The sequence below is a fragment of the Camponotus floridanus genome, unplaced genomic scaffold (genome assembly GCF_003227725.1).
Source record: "Camponotus floridanus strain SB8 unplaced genomic scaffold, Cflo_v7.5 scaffold25, whole genome shotgun sequence".
Lineage (NCBI taxonomy): Eukaryota > Metazoa > Arthropoda > Insecta > Hymenoptera > Formicidae > Camponotus > Camponotus floridanus.
The window spans coordinates 1,684,319-1,708,173 of record NW_020229381.1 but is presented as its reverse complement, the minus strand read 5'-3'; the positions used below and the strand labels follow the sequence as shown (position 1 = coordinate 1,708,173).

The 23,855-nt window shown below is 41.2% G+C and overlaps 1 long non-coding RNA gene across 2 annotated transcripts in view; it reads left to right on the top strand.

Annotated features, from left to right (window-relative positions):
- LOC105248734 overlaps nt 1-23,855 on the top strand; it is a 176,802-nt gene that overhangs the window by 39,649 nt on the left and 113,298 nt on the right. For both annotated transcript variants that reach the window (XR_889005.3, XR_003122885.1), the window contains exon 4: nt 23,266-23,344. This is a non-coding gene — a long non-coding RNA (uncharacterized LOC105248734). The remainder of the gene's footprint in view (nt 1-23,265; nt 23,345-23,855) is intronic.

Below are 23,855 nucleotides of genomic sequence, written 5' to 3'. Positions count from 1 at the left end.
AACCGGCTGCTCTTCCTCCTCTTTATCTGAGTCGTCGTTGTAATCCTTACATGATTTAGATACGAGGGATCGCTCCGGAAAGGATCATGCGGACGGGAAAAAGCGACGGGACAGACAAGATTCTCGGGAGAAGAGGGCAAAACGCTCTCCGTGTAGATTAAGTTCGATTCGCTGCGACATATTCTTGTTGGGTTACCGCGGGGAAATACGATCGTGGTATTTTAAAATAACGACGCCATTAGCGGAACTATGGCAAGACGCGCGAGTTTGGCCGCTTCACGAGAAGAAAACTCGTTTTCGTGCCGTAAAATACGTATGAATGCGTGTCGTTATTTTTGAAGATTATTGATCGAAAACTGCATTATTTCATTGATTATTTGTTTAGATGGTAAACAAAAATATCATTACAGACATTATAATTAGAGACATTTTTATAACTGCATTTTTTCATAATTGTTCTCATACGAATATGTAGAATAATAAAAAAATGTAGAAATATATTAAATTAATGGAACAGAATTCGTGAATTTTTTTAACGAAATAAACATATTAGATGCTTTATGACACCATGTAAAAAGAAATTTTTCAATAGTGGTTGCAATTTATGAAACATTACAGATTTGATATCGTAATCAACAGGTGATTATTATCGGACAAATTAAGTAGAGTTGTTAAGATCCCGCGGGATAAAATTTATTTGAATCGATCTGTTTGACACCAATAATCACCCTCCGATTCCCTTGGCGCTTCCATGCAGCTTCTGGCAACGCGCGATGCGGCCGCGTATATGAACTCCCGGCGCATCCACCTCTCGCAGCCATAAAGTTCGAGTTTACAACGCGAAATGGACTGGAAAGCAAAACGCGCAAAAAAGGAGAGTAACGAGAGAGCACGGGGGATGGCGATGGCGGTGGTAGAACGAGAGCGCTTTTGCTAAAAGGAGATGACGAGAGGAAGCGAACTGGTACGCGAGGAACGGCGGCAAAATGTAGAGAGGAAGAGAGATAATTGCGGAGTGAAGAGGAGCGACTGAGAAATTAAGAGCAACGGAGAAAGAGGGAAAAATCGAGAAACAGGGACAGAGAAAGTCACGAAAGACGAAGAGAGAGAAAGAGAGAGTACGATAGTAGGGAGAAGGGATGGTGAAAGAGGTGGTGCAGGGGTGAATGGTGGTGGCGGTGGCAGTCGGAGAAGTAATATCCAGCGCAACGTTCCGGGAGGATGAGCTTTAATTGGAATATGGATCCGCTCTCTGTCGTTTCCCGATACCCCGATAAATTATCCTACGTACCATTTGCCCCGGAAAGCGGCACTTCAATTCTGCCGACGTTCGCCACGTAACACCTCTAGCCGTGAAAGAGAAAGAGAGAGAAAGGGAGAAAAAGAGTGATACCGCGTGCTATTCGGCGCGAACGGATATGACGAAGTGCGAATATAGGCTTTAAAGAGACGCGATTAAGGTCAATTTGCCGTGATTCGATTTATTCTCGATTAAATTCCGAGAGCTTGCGTCCAATCGCACGTTGGGTGTTGTACTTTTAGCATGAATCGTCGAAGAATAGCCTAGTTTATTTTCACGAAAATATCTTAATGAATCAATTTCAATAAATCTTATGTAAATGTCGGTATATAACATTGATAAAATGACAAAGCTTAAAATGATATCGTTTATTAGATACACAATATCATTATAAATATCATAATTATAAGTATCGTTTTAAATAAAAAAAATTATATCGCGTAGATTTTACTTTTCCAATGAGACGCAATTGGAATGAATTTTTTAAGAGCTAAGTATATATGAATTTCACATGGGATATTTTTTATTTATTTTTAATATATTTTTATTTGACAGCATAAAAGCAATCACAGTTCCGAGTAACATAAATATATGTCCACGTTTTGTTCACATTTGCGATATGTATGTATAGTCGACTACGGGAGTTCGGGAGGTCGAAGAGAAATGCCGGGCATTAGGTTCGGGATGGCGAGCAATGACGGAAGTTGATTCGCCGCGTTTCGTCGTGGGACTTTGCCCGGCGTTTCGCGAGTTGTGATCTATACTCGGTATATTCCTCGTACCCGTCTAGGCCTCCTCTAGGGATTTCGCGTGACGTATGTGGCTACCTGACGAGAGAAAACAATCTTCGAGGATATATCGTCCACGCCCATAGCGAGATGGAGTCGGACGCGAGGACGATGTCTCTTTCGCCGCGAACGGCGACAGATATTGCCGACAGAACGAATATTGAAATCGCGCTTGAACGACTTTCATGGGACGCGTGACGCGAAAAAAAAGCGATTCGCAGTCGGGGAAAAATGGAGAGATGGTTGTTTTTCGTGCGCCATATCGATTCTCATTTTATGATTCTATCGTCTCTTATCTTGCAGATAAAGCTATTCGCTCATCAGTTATGGGCACAATTTTGCGAGAAAATGAGATTATAAGAATGGTCGGATCAATTGGATACATGAATATTGGTAGTTTGCGAGAATTTTAAGAGCACGTTTCTTTTTTATTACTTTTCTTTTTGTTTCTTTAAGTTAAGGACTTAAGTCGAGACTTTTATATCTATATCCGTAGAGAGGAAACTTTTGGAAAAATATAATTGTATGCAATATATTTCGATATTTTCAAATCTCTATACTAGAAGAAAATTATTTATATCGGTCCAGTTACGATCAGCGGCTGTAAAAAGAACGGACTGGATACAAGGCGGAGGATTGGGGCAGTAGGGAGCGTTGTTGTTTTCTACTATCTGTCTTCGGGTAAACGCGTGCGGTTTAGCCAATTCACCCCTTGACCGAGAAAAATGGCTATCGGCCCTGGGAATACGTTTACGACCGTTCCGGGCCGAGTAATTCTATTACGGAAGGATTTTTTTCGCTTTATACTATATCGGGGATGGAACTTTTTTCCGCATCCTGACCGGGCCATTCGTTCCCTTAATAAGGTCCAAACGTCTCGGGAGACTATCGATATTCCGCGCCCGTACCGATTTGCTATCGTTCATTTTTGCAACCACGGAAATTCTCTTTCTCGTTCTACTGATTAATTATGTCGATAAATATCGCATTTTTTTACATCAATTATACATTATTATTTTATCTGTAGTATATAAAATATTATGAATTTGTTTTTTTACTTAATGATACGACGTAAAATTATAATTAATGCTTCAATCTCTCAGACATCTTTGACGTTTCAAGCATGTCTGATTCTTTATTTTTTCACGTTGCATCATTTGTATTTATATTGTCTTGTGTATAAAATTAACATTTAGCATGTTTTTCTCGAAAAGATTTGAAACCGCGACTGTGCGTTCACTCATTTTTTATGCTCCGCGAATCAAGCCGGGCGATGTTTTGTTCGTTCGCAATGCGAAATATCAATCTCTTTCGCGGACGAACGACCCCAACTGAAGCCTGGAAGGCACTCGATATCAGAAGATTTGCATGTTCTTTATGAAAATTCTATAGTTTATGGGGGCATTTGTATGTATTATCGTATTAGCATATTCCAAAAGACAGCAATCTCAATATTGGATAGCGACGTTGCCTATATCGCTTGTTTACTACCCCTTCGCTCTCGAATCGCCCCACAACAGCGGGCACACGTGCCTCCCTTTCTCGCGTAAACGTAGCTATGCGAACGCCTTCTTTTTTTCTTTCGAATTTCGAATACACATTGCGACATCAAGAATGACAGTCGAAGGGAAAGATTCCTATATCTCGGAATATGGAACGTAACATAGCAATTGCGAAATAGCTTTGAAGATTTATTTGTTGATTATATATTATCTAAGAGCGTTTTAATTATGTATGCATGATTACGTGAATTAAATAACTGCATATTTATTACATTTTTGATATTTAAAATAATGTTGATTTAAAATAATGTTGTTAAATTATATTGGAAGCTATTTTTCGCAAAAAATATATACATGCATTATACTAGATATGTCTTAATTAAACACTAATTTATGATTATATTTGTGATTATATATGCAGTGTAATAAAATATGCTTATTCTTCTTTATTTTTTAAAATTTGATTTTATTTTCTAAATTACATAAAATTTTACAAATAATGACATGCGATAAACATCAAAGATATTTTACAGCAATGCTGCGTCCAGAGAAGCTTAAGATTAAAAACACGTATACAAGTACGCGTAAACGTGTAAAAAGTACGTTTGATATGTCGCTATTGTTCAACATCGAGTCGTTCGCAGTTTCATTCGTACGAGGAGCTTTTCTCGTCCTACTGATATCATGTACGAAGGCTCGTATACGTTGCTAAGCAACCGTCCGGAGGGTGCCTTCTTGCGCGCGTTACATTATATCGACGTGGTTTTAGCTGCTTTACTCATTTAGGCAATAATAGCCTGGCTATGCATATCCATCGTGCGTAAAGAATCGCGCGGCGAGAAAAAGCGTGGCGAAGAGCTTCTGTGCTTTGCAACCGTGTGCAGCATCCCTTTGCCATCTTGAGTCTAATTTTGTCGTACATATATTCATTCTTCGCATGCGCACACACACATACGCTTTGATTATAATATTTAACACGCTGATAATTTTTTCGTCATACTTTCGAGTAATAAAACTGAATCTTTATTATTAATTAATAAAACGAAGCAATTTTACAAATTATTTTTAATTTTAAAAAATTCAAATAACATTATTTTCACTTGAAGGTACCATTGATATTTATAAACATTTAACAGCAATTTATGACGAATCGTTTAAAAATGTTTATAAAGCTTTACGAAGAAACAATTGTTTATTAGCAACGACTGTTTTTAAGTCGCGGAGAGCGACGTTTCAGTAAACGAATAAAACGTCTGGTTGTGCTCTTTGATAGAAATAAAGTTCTTCGAAAGTTTTGCGCTATAAAGAAGAGTGGTCCGCGGTTTACCTCGTGAAAAGGATCACTTGAAGAAGCAACAACTTTGCTTTATTTGGGGCGAAACGCGAGGAATACACGCAGAAAGAAACGCGGGACTTAAAGTTGATATATATTCTGCCAATGTTATAGACATCCGAAAATCGTTCTCGTATTTTCCAACGTTTCTTAGATCTCGCGCCGCTTAGGAACTATCTCGCTTAGTTTCAGATAAGCAGAACTGAACGATAGGGGCGGACAGCGAAATTCACTTTTGCGTGCGCGCACGCGCGAAGACTGCCGTCGCTTTTCCGTGCAATTGCCTTCTAATTATCGCCGTCAACTAATAACTCGCGTTAATTTCGGGCGATTTAGTGGCGGCGGCGCGTGCGCGCGCGTTAGCTCACCCCCCCCCCCGTGTTCCCCGCATTCTCTCGCCCTCCGCCTTCCACCCTCTCTCGCTCGTCGAAGTTTAAATTGAATTGGGTTGGCGCGGCACGGCACTAGTTCGCAAAACTATACCCGCACCCGGGTATAGATATAGCCCGGCGTTATACGGGCGCCATCGCGTATCCGAAGACCATCGACTGGAGAATAGTGCTCCCTGTTTATGGGACAAGTAACGCCATGGAGATACAGTTCAACTGGCAACGAGAGTACCGAACGTGCAACGATGCCTTCCTCCTTGGTCTCGCTTCCTCCCTTCGACGATCGTCCTCTTCGATCCCCTCCGAAATGCTTCTTCGATATTCACTTGGATACCCGTTAACACGAAACGAGTTTCTTCCACGTGTCTGCTGGCACAATCGACCGCGATCACCAGACTTGGCGATGGTGAACCAAGCGAACTGCCCCCCCTTGAACGATTCCATGATTGAACAGTGTGAGAGTTCGAGCAAGGAAGTCGTGGCGCAGGATGGACAGAAGGAGGGAACAGTATCGAGCCGTCTGCGTGGTATCGGGGAATGTTTCTTGCCTTGCTGGGGATTGTCGCTTATCGGGAATGTATAGTGTGTTGGTCAGGTCGTTAGCAAGTTGTCGAGATTAAATGCCTTCCAGCGTATTAGAAGCTGCACTAGCTTGATTAGCTCCTCCCTTCCCTCCTTTACCGGCGCGCTGCCGTCGTGATCCTTCTCGGCACAGGAGTCGCATCGATCCCGGGGACGGCTATCCCACGTAGTCGTTGTCGTCGAAGACCCCTGGGCTGCGGCACACTCGATATCTATACGGAAGCACATTATCTGCTTACTGTTTAAGCGCCGTTCGTACGACGCTCTTGTAGTTTCGCTTCGCGCCCCCTTCTCCCTCTTTCCTCAATCCTTGATTATACCGATTGTGAATGTTTTCCGATTATCGCGAAATAGACTTTACGTAAATCGCAAATAAATTATTCAATTTAATATTTGACAATCATTTGTAGACCACCATTGATGGTAGTAGCTGAACGAAAAAGTAAAAATTGATAAAATATTTTGGAGATTTTTAATAAACTTCAAGACACATATTAAATATTACGCTTGTTTTTAATCAAATTTGCACGATGCTATAATAATTTAAAAAATCATTATCATATATTTACTCTATTTGGACGAGAACTTTCAATTAAATGTTTCAAATAAAATTCGCAGAATATTAATGTTTGCTAATGAAAAGTCTACTAGAAATTTGAAGGGTACATTACTACCGATTCTCATCTTTTCTGGAATATTCTCTGTAATCTCATGCAACGATAACATCACGTCGGTATTCATATTGGCAATACACTCGGAGAACAACGAGCCAGTCGTGCACCGGCAGACAGAGACTACAAAAGCATATTAGATACTTCGAATATTGGCTGTGCCTCCGTACGAGGTTGCGGTCTGTACGCGGATCCACTGCAAGAGAGAGAGAGAAAGAGAAAGAGAGAGAGAGCAGAGGGAGAGGAAGAAAGAGAGAGAGGGAGAGAGAGCAGAGGGAGAGGAAGAGAGAAGATTCACGGGCGCTGGATTTCCGCGAGTTGCAATACACTTAGCTCAATATATATTTGCATACACGCACGCACGTACCTACTCCGTGCAAGAAGGACGCGGGGGGCACCGCTCTCGGCAATGGGGGATGCGCGCGATGGCATACACGCTCGTTAATATTCATACGAGCCATGAAGCACGGCGCGGCACACTCTCTCTCTCGCGAACCCGTATAAAGTATCGGTAAATAAATCATAATGCGTTATTGCGTATTTGAATATGTTTGATGCGAGGCATCGGGGGCGAGGAGAGGATGGCGCAGGTTAGGGAAGAGAACGTGGGTATGGAACGCCTGTGGTCTCGCGACTCCGAGGTAGCGAATGAAATTTCAAGAGGGGGACACGTTTTGGGGATGATAGTCGTTGGTGCCCGGTGAATGCCGGCAGATAGATGTTCATTGCGAGACTAGGAGACTGGAAATATATTAGCTAGGAAGTTAGGAATGTGTTATAGTCGTTCATACATTGAAGCGTTTAAAATTATTTTAGTACAAAAAATGTGATTGTTTTAAACTAATACATATTTAATTAGCGGACACTTGCTGCTTCAGATTTTATCTCATTTAAGAATCCTTTCATTTTCATCTCTAATGAAATATTAATTGATTTCTCTTTAAATGTATTTTGTAGATAAAAGTTTTAACAATCAAGAAATTAATAAGGCTCTTAAGATAAAAAAAAATAAAAATTTTAAAAGATTATAATTTATTTCTTGTAACGAAATTATTTCTCTTGAGAATTGTAAGATTCAGAGACCCTCGTATATTGTAAAAATGGCGGGTTATCGATTATTCGCAATGATTCATTGCGACTCCCGCTCGCGGTAATATCGACGGGGGGTTGGCATCTTCCATTGTGAATCGAAAGTAACGCAATACACGCTCCCGCGGTCGGAGCGCGGTTGATATCGATGTTTTAAAATACATATCTGCATATACGTGAAAATCCACGCTCTCCCTCTTCGACCGTCGCCTTCTCGCTGCAAGGATAAGGGCATCGAACTTAATGAGTTGGGGAGAGTCGGTCCACAACGGGGATAGGTTCCACACCCTCCGCGAAGGGCTCTACCGTACTCGGGGGACACTTGTAACCTCGCCTCGCTGTCACCATCTCTCTCGCACCTTCCTCAACTTGGTTGATCATAACACTGTCTGATTTATCGGTATTCCTTGAGCGGTAACGAACCCTGCTCGAAAGGGTCGCGCACACGTGTGACTTCGTCGGAGTTCATCGAGTTTACGTAATGGAAATATTGCGCGTTATTGTTTCTGTATTTATGCAAAATAAGCATAAATCGCGCGGTATTATCCAAAATTGTGCTCTATTCATCACATTCGAATACGATATTAACAAATACGATGATAATTTTTTTTTTCACGTTTTGAATTTAATTCTTATTATGTTAACGTTTCTAGTTATATTTAATTTTCCCTCGTGAACGATACCAACTTAAATAATTTGCAAGTATCAGAGATAAATCGCAAATCAGGTTGATCTTCTCGTACTAGAAACAAAGTACGATTATCGTTCACCTTCAATGAGGTAGAAGTGGAGGAGGAAGTAAGACGAGCCCTCCAGGTACACCTCAGTTCCAGACTTCGAAGTTTTGTGGCCGCGCGATATACTGACGTTAGTTTGCGTATAATAAGGTGTCGTCTTATCTAATGGGGTCTGCAGCGTAGGTCTGGAAGAGTGTATCGCCGTGTATAACGGTAATTACGCGTTATTAACAAGCCTCGGGGATGCTGAGGGGTGGTGATGGTTGCCTCTTGTCTAATTAACTGAGTTTACCGCGACACCTGCCCCCGTATCACGGCATCTTCTACACTTCAACTAGTAACTCAAGATTTACGCCAAAGAACCGCGAGCGGTTGGTGAGGATTCTCATCCTCGTCGCTATTTTAAATTCCTGTCATACTAGTAAAAAATAAGCGCTTCTTATTGATTATATGAATATAATTAATTTAATCATCCCATATGTGAAAAAATTCAGAGTCTTACACCCTTACTTGATATTTTTTATATAGCAGTATTATTTTATTATGAAAAAAATTTAGAGAATATTTTTAATTTAATATCAGGGGTAAATATATTTGTTATAACGCTCTGATGGCATACTAATTTACTATACGCAATGTGCAACATTTGCAAATCCTCGCTGTCGGCCCCGTGCATAATAACGTCATTTAGTCGTCAGTGCTCTTAATTACTAGAATCCACGAGGATTCCGTCCTCTCGCGCGCAGAGCGCGCGGCTCGAAGCGTTAACTTTCAAGGATCTTCTTTCATAATTTACGTCATAATCACCTGGAAACATAAAAAAGGGTGGCGGAGACACGAGCCGCGCGCCCGCATTCGCCATTCCTGTCAGTGCGCTATTCTTTTGCGGAACGTTGCAACAAAGTGTGTTTTCCCCGCGCGCGAGGACGTATCGCGGGGTCACGTTCATAAAGGTGAAGTGCATTTGGCGGTAATGTGTCGTGTATCGTACTGTACCGCGGCGCTTTCAATCCCGTTAGAGAACGCCGGCTTATGTAACCGCGAGGAACGCGGATCCTCTTGACGGCCGTCTGACGTTGAAACGCTAAACATCGCGGCGTTCACCGTTATTCTCCCTTTGCTGTCGCGCCCGTTGTAAGGCTCTCCCCTTTTTTCGAGCGACCTTACGCGTGGCTCGCCGCATATCGCTTTGCGTTTTTGCGCGACGTCTTTGGATCGGCCTTATAAACGTTGGCAACCAAGTGGATGTTATAACGAAAACAAAATAATATGATAATAACGGCAGAGGAATATGCAGGTTCTAAAGACTCGCGTCTGCTTTTATTTTTCGTGATTTATAAAAACGAGATTTGTATTAAAAAATCATGCATTTTTTTAATTAAAAGAATAACAATTTATATTATTTCAATATTTATATTATATCGTAAAAAGAGCATCTCTACGATTCGTACTTGTGTTGTACTTTACAATGGTGCATTCGGCAGTATAATCAATTCTACTTTTCTTCGCGAGAAGTAGAAATATACAACGAGCGTTAGAGACGTAATAGGAACGACTGCGTCGATACGTTCTCGTTGCCGCTCTCGACGTCACGACGTCGTATTAGAATTCAAATGGATCCCATTACGAAAACAACGATAAAACTAACAAAGACGGTGCCACGATGCCGCTCAGCATTGCGAAGGTTCGTTTCAAAAGTTAGAATTGAGGGGTATCTCGCGAGCTTGTATACGTATCAAAGAATATCTAGAGTTGAGTCTTCCGCAATTTCCATTATTTTCGAGGATTTTCCCCTTTTTTCATATCGTACGTTCAGATCTCCGATCGAAACAAAATTAATACTGAAATTGCAAGAATTTCACTGTTGCATGATTATATTAAAGGCGTCATGTAGTTGAAAAAATTGTACATAATCATTAATCACAAATATTATAATAACAAATTATAAAGTTTTTCGATTTTTTCTTTGCAAAGGATATCTTGTATTTGGCATATTTTTAAAATTGTGCGTAAAATTGGTTGAAATACGTCCAAATTAGAGAACATGTAAAAATGTTTAAACTTTCGATTTTTTTCGCTTCGAAATAATTCCACGGTTATTCCACAAAAATATTTATGTTAGATCTTCGAAAAAAGTAGTAATGCACCGCGCATTCAGTAATTCATGGCTATTCCTCATATTTAAGGCAAACAAGTCGTTCCGACAGTCGACTCTTTCATTTTCGAAACTAACGATAATATTCCGCTCGCTCGCACCGAAACGAGACGTTTCATCTCTAGATAGTCCGATATGTATGTGTGCGCGAGCACTGTTACATAAACGCACGCGAAACGAGTACGGATGCGAGTTACTGGTACCCCGGGTACCCGGACGTACACACGTCGCGCATTCCCTCCCCTCGTTGCTCTTATCCTCCGGTAGGAGTGTACGAAGGCATTTAGACCTTTCCCTGACTCATCAGCTTTGTGCTTTTGCTGCCGGCGACCGCCGCGGTACGCGGCCACGGGGTAATAACGCAGCTTTTGCGTTACCTCAAAAACACGAATTTTCACTTCAACTTTCCGTTAACTGCCCTCTCGCGCACCTAAGTACAAAGTTAATTTTTTAATTATCCCCGCGGTGTCTCGCATCGCGCGCCCCGCGTCGACCTCTCGAGGACTAGTATCGCCCTGGCCCCGCTCCCTTTGGTACCGTTTCGTCGCTTCGGCGGTCGCATCTCCGTGAGCAATTGGGAAGTTGCATCCCTCGGAAGAATCTCCGACCGAGTGGCTGCGGACTCGGTAGCGCCGCAAGGCGAGGAGGGTTGGTTACAGTGGTTATCGTTCCGGTAACTCCACGCTAACGTCGCATCGTAAATGCCACTGTATTTATCTTTCTGAGTGAGCGAGTTGCGTAGGCTTCACTTAAAAGGGAAGTTTCTTGAAACGTTTCATTAAGCTTACCGCGAAAGTTTTTACACGAACGGATAAATTCTGTACGGCAGTGATAGAAATAAAAATCTGACAAATTCTTTAGGGAGATTCGAAAAGAAACTTTCGATTATCAATCGCGATAAATGCATACAAATAAATGACAATACGTGAGAAGATTTTTAATTTTGTTATCAATATTTAAGATTTTTATTAATTATATTAATCACTTTTGACAGCTGTATTTATTTTTTCAATAGAGTTTCTAACAGAGTCTTAATAGTATTAATTTTAATATTTTAATATTTTAAATCATAATAATATAATATTATTACGATTGATAATAAAAGTGATTGATTTGGAACGTTGCATATTTTATTTATAAAATAAATAATTAAAGTGTATCTTAAATTTCTTGAATTAACAATATATGACAGCAATGCTTAAAATATAGTGAAAAAAAAGAAATTTGATCACCGAGCTCGTAAAGAAACTGCAATGTATCAAGAGTAGCATTCTACAAAACCTTGGTACAACTTCACCTAGCACGCAGGTGACGCATAACGTTTTGTTAGTACAGCGTTGGTTCGTGTAGGCTGTCGGAATTACGTCGGCAATACTGTAACAAGAGACGATTTTGTAACAGAGAGAGATAGAGAGAGAGAGGGAAAGAGAAGGAGAGTGTAAGAGAGATGGTGAGGAGGGAGAGCTCGGAAACGTTGACGCAGGGTATAAGGCCGTTTCGTCAGTCTCATTGTCACGGTTGTCGCGGAATGAGAACGTACGGCTGGGTCGTATTTTAATTCCGCGGACAAACCACCCCCGCGGTCGCCTGGCCCACCCCTTTCTTCTTCGCGTTTCCTCCGAGCCCCTGCCGGTGTGTTTCTACGTCGCCACCGCGACGAGAGCTGCTCACGCCGGGGTCGCGTTGACATTACGGCGCATAATATTTAATAATTATTTTCATTAAAGTCATAATAAAGTTTAGGATACTATATTAATTTATAGGCCAGGGAACACGTTTAAAGGGTTCGCGGCGGTTCCCACCGTCTCGCGGCCATTCGTATCAATTATTGTCCTTCACGCGGCGAGATTAAGGAACCGCCCCTCACGAACGCGCACTCGGTGAAAACTTCTTCGGCAATCTTTATCGGTCGTCTCGTGGCGAGCTGGATCTTAATGAGGAAAGTAAACTTGTCACAAACAAGAACCGCATAATATTACATTGCTGTGAATTGTAACAATGATCTGTGGGAGCTCAAAACACGTGTGATAGATCGATGTATTTCATTAATAGGATGATTGTAGAATCTACATTATTGTTTGTTTTAAGCAATATAAAACAATTTTTTTTCAAACAATTTTTTGAGAAAGGAAAATATTAATTTCTTTTATTTTAAATAAATTTTAAATTAATATCTTAAATATCCCCGCAAATCCCAAATATCTCTGCGCGGATTATCGCAATATTGACGTTTGTCGTTTCGAGATTCCGATGCTTGATACGATTCGGACGAGAGGATCGTCTCGAAGATGAGCGCACCCTCAATATCAGCGAAGGGTTGTTCGTTATCCGATTCTACGAGGCTTGTTTATGGCGCGGTGACGTTAGAAGAGGGAAGGAAGCTCGCGTAGGGTCAGACGTTTGCCCGTATCACGTGGATTGGCTTTCATTAATCCGCTAACCCCATCCACGTCTGACTCCTCGCACCCGCGTATCTACATCCGCGCGTATGTATTATAAATTGTAACGCATTCGGGGCCATCGCCGAATATCTACGGAGCCGCAGATTCTCCGCGGGGCGAACCAACTCCAAGCTTGAATATTTTAGAACGGACACGCATTAACGCTACCCTTCTTACGCTACGTATTAACCTCAACAACCGTTTCCATCACCGTCTCGCATCACATCACCAATGCTTGCGCGACTCATCATCGCGCATATGAATCGATTATTTTGCGATTGTCTACTGTTCCTTTATATCGTTTACATCGAATAACATATTCTTTCGTAATCTTAAATTAATTAGATCTTATAATGTGGCCTGGAATGTGAAATCTTTTTGTATGAGTATATTAGATTATTGCATTTTATGTTAAATTAATATATTGCATTTTCATATTAAAAAAAAGTACATATTATTTAATGTAATTTATACAAAGATGAAATTATATATTTATTTTGAATGACTGTGCAACCGTAATACAGCTAGAAAACTAGAAACATAACGAGACTTTATTGTTTCATCCGCATCGAATGTAAGGTCTGTCGATCGTTGTTACAAATTAACGATCCTCCGCAAACGGGGAAGTCTCCTTGCGCATAGGAGTATGAGGAGTGCTCGAGAAATATCATCGAATAATGAATATTCATGCCGATGAGTCGCGGGACCAAAGCGAGAGATAGAGGGGCATGGAAGAGGTGGTCGGGTTGTAAAGTTGCTCCGTAGAGAATCGTGCATCGGCCGCCATATTTTGTACGTTATATTCCGACTGCCAGCACCCTCCGCGGATAGATCTAAACGTCGTATCCCTCCCTTTACATCCGCCTCGCTTTTAAACTCGCGCGAGAGCTCGCGATCGACAAAACGACCCGCGCCAACTTTCGAAGTATCAACTGAATTCGCTTCGCCTGCAGCGCGACGTTGTCGGAATTAATTATAATGAAGCTTTTACTTTAATTCCATAATTAATCCTAATTCCTGTCTGTATGATACTCATTGCGAAGCCATGTAACGCGATCTCGCTTGTTCCTTTGGAATCATTTAATCGAAGAGAATGAGTTTCAAGAAGATAACGATGTATTGATGCAAATAACATATATTTAGTCAAGTACGACAACTACAATTATTATTACAAAATATAAATATTAAAAATTAATGTTTCTTTCTATATTTTTTTAAATTAAATAATATCGGCAAGCGCGGATTCAAAATCAAATATCTCGTTTGCGGCGAGGATATCCTGTCCGATGATCTCACAAGTACCCTCCCGAACGAGCATCCTTCTCCGAGAGAAAAAAAGAATCCTCGTTTGTGCACATTTCTCTTTTGCTTTTACGTTCACGATCGCGATAAAACTCGAACAAAACTCAAGATTTTATAGGCTAATACCGTGAGCAGCGGGTGAGTAGGTGGACTAGCTTCCACCCCCGTTGTGTGTCCGTGATTTTATATAGAAATATGTTTTATGTATGTGCGCGCCAAGTATATACGCCGCCGATCTCTCTCCTTCTTTTTTCTTCTCTTCTTCTTCCCTCTCTTTCTCTCAATTCTTTCGCATAAAAGGATTTTGGATTTTATTCCCGTAGCTTCGATACCGAGCGGGAGAACCGGGGAGGGGGCGTCTACGAATGTCCTCGTCGCTTCCGGAATTTAAATTTCATACGTATGTGATATCAGCATGCAAGTGCGATTTTGGTCCGTCCCCATTTTCCGACTCTGACTGATCCGTCTTGCGGGCTGGAATTTGCCGAAAGGAGTACATTTCAAGTGACGCACAAGAATTGTATCACGTAGCTTAGTTACATTAATGTCATATTCGAAATAATAATATCTAAAAGTTATATAATATTAAAAGTTCTCGCACAGCTTCTGAATGATATTTCTCGAAATAATTCAATTTTTATTTCAATCATCCCACTTCTTTATTACGAGATTACTCACCTGGTGAGGATCAGTAAGACCAAATGAAATGTTTCTTCGACGAACGAATTCTCGATTCTCAATTGACGCGGCTCAACGTCGGGGAAAATTTCCGCGGTTCGCGAAGATGTAAGGGGGAGACGGAGGGTTGGCCGGGGATGCCGCGGAGCCGGACACGCGGATGGCGCCGTTATCCGGCGAGAATTTCAGAAAATATTCCAAGGCAAAAAGTATAGAGCGAGGCGTTTTAATTATCATTAACAAGGCCGGCGTATAACTCAGAATTACGCGTTTATACGTAATAATACGTAGGTAGGTAGTGCCGTACGTGCCGGTACCGGCCGCTCGCATTTATACATATCCACGTATGTAGACGCATATACATATACGCGTTTATATTCCGCACGGAAATGGCGCACGGGCACGTACGTACGTATACGTATACGTACGTACGTAGATACGGACAGTCGAGCGGCACGGACGGACGAACGGACAGAGAGACAGACGGACGGACAGCAGATCTGCAACGCGCTGACTCCGGTGCTAAATGAGATGCGTTGCAGAGGGAGGGAGACGGTCAGCAGGGTAGAGCGGAGGAGGAAGGGAGGAAAGGGGGGGAGAGGTGAACCACGGGGTGGTACCGGCCGGTGGTGGGCTGGGTCGAGAGGGTGGTGGTCGGCCGTCGGGGCGAATTCCCACCTTACCAATCCTATTATTAACAATTAGCTCTAAACTACTCTTTGCATATAAAATCATCCCGCACATCCCTCGTAACGGCGGAATGGAAATATACATACTGCATGGTCGTCCGTCGGCTCGGCCGTGGAAAATATGCCGCGACGCGACGCGACGCCGCGTATCGGCGCCCTCATATGACTGCGTACCGTACACATATATCGTGGATATCGTAAACGCGAAGCCGAGCCTGTCAAATTGAGCGTGATTGAGCGAATGGGCGATCGACATGCAGAGTTGACGGGTGATGCGACGATGGATATATAAGGCGTCTATATTCTAGTACATATATGTACGAATCTGTTATGATTCTTGTCGATGAATATTTTTTCCGATGCAAATGAATTTATGATAAAACGCGATTTATATCAATTATGTCAAATGCCATTTTTTTTACACATACAAGGATAAGAATGTCTCTGCATCTCGTTTCGCTTTCTGACGAAATAGGAACGAATGAGAAAAAATTCTACGATAATTCACGTGCATTTGTTGAATATTATTAATAGCTCGTTTTTAACATTTATTTTGCTCGCGTATTGATACGTTTTTATAAATTACTACGAGATTTTATTTGCTCGACGCACGCGACGTAATTATAAATCTCCAAATATATACACAGCCGGCGCTACCAAGTAGGAGACATAAAAGGGCAATTCAAGGGGGCCATGGAATCCGGGTGCGAAGCCGCGAGGGGTTGAAGACGGGACAAAAGTAATGCAATGCCGGAATATGTCACGAATTAAGCGGGGAGAAACCGGGAGTGCTCTCCGTCGTCGTCGTCGTCGTTGTCTTCCTAGTCGTCGCAGTCGTCGTCGCTTTTATTAGAATTATCTTTGTCACTTTCCCAAGTTTATATTTACTCCTCCTGCGAACCTCTTAAAGTCGTGCCGCCCCCGCGGCATCCACCTTTCCGTCGCTTCCTTCGAAGCTGCCCCCCCCTCCTACCCACCTTCCTATATTTCTCCTGTATCGTTTCCCTTCCTTGCCTTCCGGTAACCCTCCTCTCGTCGACGTAGCGAGCAACCCCCGCGTGCTAGCGAGGATACAGCGCGAAGCAGCAGCCACTCGCTTATTATCTTTACGACTGGGAAGATGGAATTAAACTGAGTGTGCAGCCGAAATGTAATAATATTCATTACTATGCTAATATCCGCGCGGGCTAGCGAGGTTATGGGCTCCGAAAACTTGCCTCGTATTTTTGTTATCTGCCGCCGACCGACCGGGGAGGCCTAATTCCCGTAGAGTCGACGATCAACACGAAGCATCGTGATCACGCTGAAGACTGCGAATCTGCCATTGTATCTTGATAACGCGACACGGGGGAAATTATTCTTTGCTCGATTGTTTCTTCTTTCTAAAGATTACACTTTTTTCGGCTATTAGTATATAATATATATACGTAAAATTTTAACAGAAATATTTTAGAATTGCATATCCAGAAACACTAACCGATAAATATGATGTTTGTATATTTAAAAACATATTGTGTTATTTGATACATTATTTAGAATTATTTAAAATTATTTTAGTGAATTGGTTCAATAGTTCCAATGATTAAAAGTTACAAAATATTTAGAAAGCAGCGTATATACAATTTTATTGCGATACAAAGCGTCCTTCTTCATTATCTAACGCTAACGCATATGTCTCTTGTGGATTTTAAAACATATGTACGCATCGTGTGTAGCGAAAGTTCGAACGAAGACGCTCGTCCATATTTTCCATACAGCAGTTTCTATGAATCGCGATATTTCCGTGCCCAAGGACTTTCCGAGTTTGTAACTAGGATGGCAAGCGGCACCGAAACGCGCAACAGAAATCATAGAGACTTTCCGACCGTACCCCGTCGCACCACTCGTAACAGCTTATCTGGGTCGTCAAAATTATAAGCTTTCGGGTAGAAACTCGTCCGTACAAACGGTGAACAGTAAATTCGCTGTCCCTATCGGGCGTGAGCTTCCTTGGCGTCGACTATAGCGCGGAGACCAAAACTTGTAACCTTAAATATCAACTCTAACGTCCGAAGTGCGGATAAGATAAAAGAAAAGCTACTGGTCAATAATTTTCAATAAGATAGCATCGTGTTGTTCAACTATTTCATTCTTGAATTTTATACGAATAAATTGCACGTGTTGTCACTTTTGTTCCGCGATCAACGTGCTTAAAAAATGTGTCGAGGAAATTACACGCGTGTGTACTTTTTCTTAATCTAAATATTAAATTATTCCGAGTGTGCAATGCTTTCAACTAAAATTATGAATATCATATTTGAAGGAGTTTGATGCGTTTTTTGTTTCGAATTTTTCTATGGTTCGTGATGTACGACATAGGTAGAATCGCTAGAGAAAGGAGAAGTATTTAATCAAGCGATCACCTCGGACCGGGTCTATCTAAATAAATCAACGTTGAACGATGGGGTCGCAGATTACAGCGTGAAGAGGGAGGTGATAAGATGACACGATGGGTCGGCGACGTAGGGTATAGCGAAGACAAGACGACTCTAAGAAGGGTTAAATTACTCACTTCTTCGTTATAACTACAATGTCCTCCTTCCCTCTATGAAATATATATATTTCTACTACCTAAAGGATCTCAAATGCTTTTGATGTGATCGTGGAGTGACCGAAATCTTAAATAGGTGTCGTAAATGATATCCATTAATAAACTGGATCATAGCTTCTCTTAGTGGGCGAAAATAACTTCTTCAATCTTACGACAGATATAAATGTATACTTATATATATAGACTGATAGAACATTATATTGTGTAATTTTAGTCCACGAGATATTAAAGCGAAATCTTTTTTGTATTTAAAAATTATTATTTTAGATATAATTCGAAAAATTTAAAAACAAATCTTTTCTTAATTTTATGCGACATACATATACAGTCGTATATATGTCTATGCTAATATACATTTCGTGCGTTTTATTACTCTAAATGTTTTCTATACAGTATGATGTATAAAATTAGATAGGATTTTATCCGAGAAATTTTGTTGGGATTTATAAATTGTTTATAAAATAAGTTTAATAAGGAAAATGAGATTAATCTTATTTATATTAATTGTCATCAGAGAATTTTATACATTATTATATTATGTGTGCTACGTTTTTTTAGCTATTATTATAAGTTATTAATTTTGACCATAATATTCACAAAAGCCAATAAGCGTATGCAAAGAGATTAAATGCTAATTTATTAAATTCTTTATAAGAAATATTGAAAACATAATGAAATAACGATATGAAGATACTGATATGCCTTTCGGGTAGTATCATATTCTGAAAGCGTTTTACTTCGTTTTCCAGTTTTTCCGTCACGAACCGAATTTCATGCAATACTCACAGACCGTGCCGTCATTCAAATTAATTGCGCTTACTTTGAGCGCGATTCGTCGGGATCTCTTCAGCGGCAGTTTCGGTTTCAAAGCGTCGCGGATGAGTACGAATGTCAGGGAAAGTACGCATGTACCGGGGTTGTGCGTGTGCCGGTGAGTGAAAGAGAGGGAGGGGAAGGGGTGGATGGGCGAGATGAGGAGGCTGAGGGCTCTCTCGTGTACACCCGACTCCACCTTATTACAATTAGCTTCCTTATATATCTAATTAGCAAGATTCTTGGCGCACGGGGTTTCAGTGCGAAGTGAAAGACGGCAGTTGCCACCAGAGCTCTTCGCTCCTGTCTAATATAACTCCGCCGTGCTCCAGTCTGCGAGATGTAATATCTTGTATAGGTGTGCGCGATCGTCTGCACGTGTACGATTTTCTCTTATGCCAAGTTTTGGGACTCGCCTGACGCGTTGTAGCTCACGAAGAATCGTGTATTGAGAGCAAAGTCTTATCATATGATGACTTTTATGGACTTAAAGAATAAGAAAGACCTTAAAACAACAAAAAGACAGAGGGAATTGGTATTTTATTTCGATTATATTTTGTTTTAAAACTCATTTCTGTCAATTGCAAAAAATATTTAGCGCGGACATTAACTGATAAAAAAAATGTGGAGATAAGAATTACATTTTACAATTTCTCAAAGTTGCAATCCAAGTATAACAAGATATTCATTTTAATCGACTTTATCTTAAGAACCATCCACCAGTCGCAAAATAATTCACAAGTGAGGATAAACTGACGGAAGATAATTTTTAAACCCTTTCTTGGCCAGCAACCTACCTCGGGGCGAACATGAATGGACGACCGGCCAGCGGTTGGCTTCAGCTTACTTAATTATCGCACAAAGAAAGAATGGTCCGTGGAAATGTAAAATAAAGACTGCGCCTTGTTTCCTCGGCGCTTTTTCAGCCCCTTCGAGACTGCTGTACCTTTGCTGTTCGTTCATTCCTTTGCCACCACGTTCTCGTCAGTCTCAAAGGACAAGCGCGATCTCCCGGAGGAATACGAGGAGGGACAGATGGGGGAGAGGGGAGAAAGAAGGACGAGAGAGGGAGAGGGTAAGAAAACGTACTGAAAAAGGAAGGGGTTAACTTTCCACAATTAATAGTGACTAACGTCCATTAAAAACTAATTCCTTTATTTATGGTTCACTTCCCGATCCTCTTTCGGTCTTCCTTCCTTCGTCTTTCGATCCTCGCTCCTTCTTTTCCTCATCCGCAACCTCAGCGAGGGGTACCGCGTCCCTTTATTTGCTCTTCCCTTAAACAACAACTTGTTACAGGACGAAAGTTGCGGCTTTTTTTCTCGGCGTAGCCAGTCTCGAATGACGGATTAAAATTGGGAAAGTTCTTGCTATCGGGTCATATTTTTCTGTAGGGTCCTCGTTAAGAGTAATTGCGTACCGGTAGCCTTGTCCGCGTTCTTTTCTCGATTCGTGAAGTTCGATCGCGTTAAATCTTTACAATATTCTAAGTTAACTATGTTTATTATTTTCGTAATCTGCATTAATTTTATATCATAGTCCAAATCAATCACAATACAATACAAATATAGATACAAAGATATAGCTTTGAAACATATCAGTTTTTATTTAATTAATTTTTAGGCATTATTTAATTAATATTTACGTGATATTACTTGTTTTTGTTTACATAAGTATCACGATGAATATTATTGTAAAGAATGAAAATAGAGATAAAAATACTTGAACAATATGAATAATATAATACGCGTTGCACTCTGAGATAATGCCCGATAAATATATAAAAAAATATTGTAACATCCAATTTGAACAGAATGTTACATTTTATTTCGATTATATTGATAATTTGATTGTTGTACTATTTTTTTGCGAACTCTTAGTCTTAATTCGGCGGCTTTCTTTTGACATTAACACAAAAGCTCGCGCACGTCGACAATACGAAGAAAGATTGATGGCGCAGAGAGGCGGTCAAGTCCGAAGCGCTTTCACGGCGCGAAGCGAGAGCGCGTCGCCGGCGGGTCTGCACATTTTTAATTGTAACTAAAATAATTATACTTTGAGGAGAACCGGCCGCTTTGACACCGCCGCGCGCGGCCAGCAAAGGCAACGGCGAAATAAAAAGTCCGTCCCCGTTCGTCTCGTACTGCTCGCACGTCTCGACGCGGTCGTTGCGAGGAATATGTAATTTCGCCTCTGCGAAACTGACAGCTCGGAAGGGCCACACTGGCGTTGCACCCCTAAATAATAATAAGTACGTCTAGTTACGTCCATCCGCGTCCATCTCCCTCCACTCTCGCGTCCTCAACCCGTTCCTCTCCCCCATCCCCTCCTTTTCCCTCGCCTTCTCTTTCGCAGTTTTGGATCGCTGTACGTTAATTTCTGCACGTCAAACGAAGTTGCACCAGTCGCGTGTTTACATGTCGAAAACGAGCGTAATGGGCTACCGTTGCAACTTAGTCGCGTGATTTCGCGCGGCCGGTGACCTTAAGCACCGTTCACAAATGTAGCACGGGGTGTACCGCGCGCAGAAGGAAGAAGAGGGGTGGACGATAGCGGATAGGAAGCGCGGGGGCGAAAGGGCGAGGCAGCCGGCGGCGCGCCCTTTGAAAAAAATTGTTCCGGGCTCGTCACGAAACCGGCTAGAGAGTTTCGGAAAGTATGTTAAACGGATTTCGCGTTCGACGAAAATTAATTATACGACCAGGCGGTAACCGGCTCGCTCGCCTCGCTCTCTTTCCCGCGCTTGTCCCTCTGTCTTTTTTCACCGCGTTGTCGGACCTTCCTTTCGACGATGAGGTGGGCCATGGCCCTCCCCCTTTCCGACGTTTTATCATTCATAAAGTCTCGGATTTCTGAATTCGCGTAACCCAATACGCCCGCGGCTCTTTTTCCGTTTTGCGCGAAATTTCACCGAATTTCTTATGCCACTCGGCGCCGCCCACTTAAAAAGCTTCGCGTGCACACCGCGAGCTGCCGGCTCGTCCTTTTTTCTTTCCCCATCTTCCTCGTCGAATATATTTTTCCGAGTGGACGCGGCGACGCGGCGAGGAAGGAAAAATATAGGAAACATGCGCAGAGGGACGAACTGAAACTCTTAACGCTGCCTGCCGACGCTCCGACTGAGAGAATCAAGTTTGAGATGCAGCCTGCGGATATTCGAATGTGCATATAAAGGGGAATAAAGCAACGAGTGCGATGGCTCCATATGTATAATACGAATATACCGGGTGATCGGACATGATTTTCCGACATTTCTTCGCGATAAGAAAGATTAAAAAGTTATATCTCTGAAGATATACAATATATTATTATAGATTCGCATGAATTTTTACCAATATATTTTTCCGCTTTATTTTATAGCAATGTTTGCTTCTGTTTACCTATCTGTTTCTATTCAATTACTATTAAATAGTAATATTGATTGATAATGCTCTTGTTGTCATTGTTTTGGTTTGGTTGGTTTCAAATGAAGCTTCGATACACTTTAATGTGAGCATTCTGTCTTTGTAGCATTTTCGGTCACCCAGTAGATGGCACACCGGAGCTTAATTAAGATATGTATTTATTTTAATTCCTCTCGGGCTGCGTAGAGATGGCCGACTGGCTGGGCATAGGATAACACGATTTGCTTAGAGCCGCCGGTGCGCATACATCTCGCACGTGCAGAGAGATTTTCAATTCAGGTATAAGGAAAGCTGGCGTACGAGAGGAGCGCGCTGGTATAATATAATAAATAGGGAGGGTGAGAAAGGGATGGATTTTGCCTTCCGTTTTTTTTTTGACCTCCTCTTTTCGGAGCCTCTCGCGCGAGCACTCTTTTAAAGGATGCACCCCTCGGTCCAATTCGGCCGGCGGTTGAAGAGCGTCCACTTCGCGGAATAAAATTAGGAAACTGTATCCTTCTACTCTTTGAGAAGACATGTTAATTCTTCTTCGCTCTGTTTTTCTTTCCGTCTCGTTAACCCTTTTACTCTCTCAGAATAAGCAGTCTAAAGAATTTTGCACTTCGTAGCTTCTTCCCAAAATGTATTATGCGGATTTCTAATGTTTCTAATAGCGCATTCTAGTACTTAATATTTCATTTAATTAAAAATATTTATTTATAAATAATATTTGAAAAAGAAACATTTTCTTTGGAACATTTTTTTCTAATAAAAATCAATAATTCTTTTTAAGAGAATTAATTAACCAGTTTGTTTGTTTCAGGCTTCCGCATCTATAATTTTGGCAGTGTGAAGACTCACAAAGGCTCACATTTTGGCTTCTAGTGAAGGCTCACAAAGTGGTAAGTCAGTAATCAAAGTGATTATCATGTGTGTCTGTGTATTTGTGATTCTTTTACATTTTCTCAATTTTGTCGTATATTCAGAAAAAACGGTTTCGGTTAACTGCATACGAGCAAAACTATGAAGGGGACAAACATTACGAAATAAAAGTTAATATCGTTTGATTCGTATGATATGGAAAAGACTACGCTTTTCCGAGATAGAAGATCCCGTAATTCTCGTAGTCCCAATTCAAAATGCGTTTTTCCAGCTCGTAAAAGTTGTGACATAAAATTCTTGCGTATGGTGGAGTCTATTCGCCGAATAATAGGCCAAATAAAACGTCGCAATAAATGCAAGTTATGAACATATTCGATTCGTATACGATATTATAACGAGCGAGAATTGTGCTAAAAAATCCGTTCAAGAGAAGAATTTCTTTCCCGAATTACGTAATTCGTTCGTCTTTTTCTTCGGAAAATTAGCATAATTTAGAATACGATATGAGCATAAAAAATTTCTTTCCGTGAA